This window comes from Apteryx mantelli, unplaced genomic scaffold, assembly GCF_036417845.1.
Source record: "Apteryx mantelli isolate bAptMan1 unplaced genomic scaffold, bAptMan1.hap1 HAP1_SCAFFOLD_214, whole genome shotgun sequence".
Classification (NCBI taxonomy): domain Eukaryota; kingdom Metazoa; phylum Chordata; class Aves; order Apterygiformes; family Apterygidae; genus Apteryx; species Apteryx mantelli.
The window spans coordinates 40,001-42,500 of NW_027118568.1; the positions used below are offsets into that span (position 1 = coordinate 40,001).

Consider the following 2,500-nt stretch of genomic DNA (forward strand, 5'->3'; position numbering starts at 1 on the left):
CGGGCGCCGCGCCGTGAGCGCCGCACCGGCCGTGCCCTCCCGCCCTTTCCGCTTTCCCTTTCTCTCCCCCCCCCCCACCGCTCCAGCCGCCCCGCGCCGTGCCGCGGGGACCGTGCTGCGAGCGGGCCGGGCGGGGGGGGGGGGCGGGGTGGCGGGAGGAGCGGAGGGCCTCCGGCCACCGCGGCCGCCGGTAGCCGCCCCGGGTAGGGATGGCCATGGGCCCCGGGCTCCGGGCCCGAGGGTTCTCGGCGGGAGAGCCGGGCGGGGGTTTAAAGACTCGGGCGGCCCGATGCGACCCGGGGGGCAGCCGGGTGTGCTGCCGGAGGGCCGGGGGGCCGGCGCGCGCGGGCGCCGTGCCCCCCCATGCCAGCCGGCGCGCCCCGCGCTCGCCCTGCGGGCAGCCGGGACGGAGAGGGGTACCCTGCCCCCTCTCTCCGCGGTCTGGTCTCGGCGGAGGGACGCCGCGCGGTCGGCTGGCGCCGGCCTGCCTCGAACGCGTGACCCCGGCGCGAGCGCGTGCTCTCGCCGGGACGGTGAGCCCCCACCCACCGCGGGTGGTGCGGACGCCGCGCCTCGGCGCGATCCGCTCTCCTCCCTGGCCGGGGCTCTCGGTCTGCCGCCGTGGCCGCTGGCGGCGGCGCCCTACCCGCCGGCACTCCGCCATCCGGCGCGCCTGCCTCGCTCTGCCCAACCCGGCTTCGCCGGGCGGCGGGCGGGCGGCAGGCGGGCGGCGGGGGCGGCCCCCCCCGTTCTCCGCGTGGAGACGGGGAGAGCGGGCGCCGTCCCCGTCCGTCCCGCCTTGCCCGCCCGCCCGCCGCCGGGCGTCTGTCCGCGGAAGGGACGGGAGAGCGCGTGGTGTCGTCCGGGAGGCTGTGTGTGCGCGCGCGCGGGCGTGGGCGCCGCCTCGGGGCCACGGCGGAGCCGGAGGCCGGCGAGGCGAGCGAGGAGCTGGGGAGCGCGGGGCCGGTGGGCCGCGGGCGCGCGGGCAGCGGCCGGTGCCGCTGCCGGTGGCGGCCGGGCTCCGACGCTGGGGGTCCGCGGGGAGCCGCCCCCTCCCCCAGCGTCCCCGAGGCAGGCGGCGCGGCCGGCGCGCTGCTCCCCGCCGGGCCGGGCCGAGCCTGGGCGCCTGGGCCGGACTCGAAGCGAGCAAAGGGTTGTCCCAGGTCGGGAGCGAGGGCTCCCCGCCCTTCTCGTTCGGGTTTTCCTTTTCCCTTTTTCCCCCCCCACTCTGTGCTCGTACGGTCAGCGGGGCGAGCCCCTCTCTCTGGCTCTCGGCCGTCCCTCGCTCAGCAGCCGGCGTCGGCGTGAGGAGGGAGGCGGAGCGGAGGGGGGGCCCTCAGGGGCTGCCGAAGGCTGCCCGGTCCCCCCGCGCGCGCGGCGGGGGCCGAAACCGAGACAACTCTTAGCGGTGGATCACTCGGCTCGTGCGTCGATGAAGAACGCAGCTAGCTGCGAGAATTAATGTGAATTGCAGGACACATTGATCATCGACACTTCGAACGCACTTGCGGCCCCGGGTTCCTCCCGGGGCTACGCCTGTTTGAGCGTCGCTTGGCGGTCAATCGTCGCCCCCGCTGTCGCGTTGGCGCAGCGGTGCCGCCCCTCGGGGGGGGCGCGTGGGGGGGCGGGGGAGGCGCGGCGGCGCCGGCGGCGGCGGTGCGCGGCGGCCTCGGCGGCGGAGAGTCGGCGGCGGAGCCGGGACCCCGGTGCGTGCACCGGCGGCCCCGGTCTTCCTGCCCGCCGGGCTCCGGCGCCGGGCCGCCCGCAGCGGCCGCGGCCGGCGTGCCTTGCCGCGCCTGTGCCCGCCCTCCTCGCCCTCCGAGCGCGGTGGCCACCGCTGCGCGGCGCGCGCCGTGCGGGGTGGCGCGGCTGGGGCGCCTCGCAGGCCCGTGCCCCGGGGAGAGGGTGCCTCCTCTTCCCCGCGCGGCCGGGCCTTCGTCCCCCTAAGTGCAGACTCGGGGAAACCCCCCGCTCCCGGAGCGCCCGCTTCGCGGAGTTCGTCCCGCTGGGGCCCCCCCCCCAGGTCGGGTGGGTTGCGGTGGCCCGGCGCGCCTCGTCGCCGCCGCCCGCCACCACCGCCAGTCTGGCCGCCGTCTGGGCTTCTCCTCCGCCACTCTCCCGGTGGTGCGCTGGTCCCCCGTTCCCCTCCGGGGTGGGGACGGCCGGCTGCCTTGCGCTTCCCTGCGCCCCGACCGCCGCCGGTGCGGCGCGCCGCCGGGCCGCCCCCCCTGCCCTCCCCGCGGCGCGCCCGCGTCCGTCGCGTGTGCCGAGCCACTTCCACCCGCCGGCTGGCGTCAGCCGCGGCGTTGCGTTGAGGCCGGCAGCGACGGCGCGCGGGTGCGGCGCGGCGGGGTGGCGGTGGGGGGCGGCGCGGGCGTGCGCGCCGCCGGGCGGCGAGAAGGGCGCGAAGGGGAGGGCAGGGCGCCGCGCCGTGCCGTGCCCGGAGCGAGAGCGGAGGCAGCGGCCGGGAGGAGGAGAGGCAAGCCCCCAGGCGGCGGAG

The 2,500-nt window shown here is 80.1% G+C and overlaps 1 non-coding gene across 1 annotated transcript; it reads left to right on the forward strand.

Moving 5' to 3' along the window:
• Positions 1-1,397: 1,397 nt before the first annotated feature.
• Positions 1,398-1,550, forward strand: LOC136996155 (5.8S ribosomal RNA). The gene has a single exon (XR_010887466.1). It is a non-coding gene; the product is annotated as a 5.8S ribosomal RNA (ribosomal RNA).
• Positions 1,551-2,500: the final 950 nt, after the last annotated feature.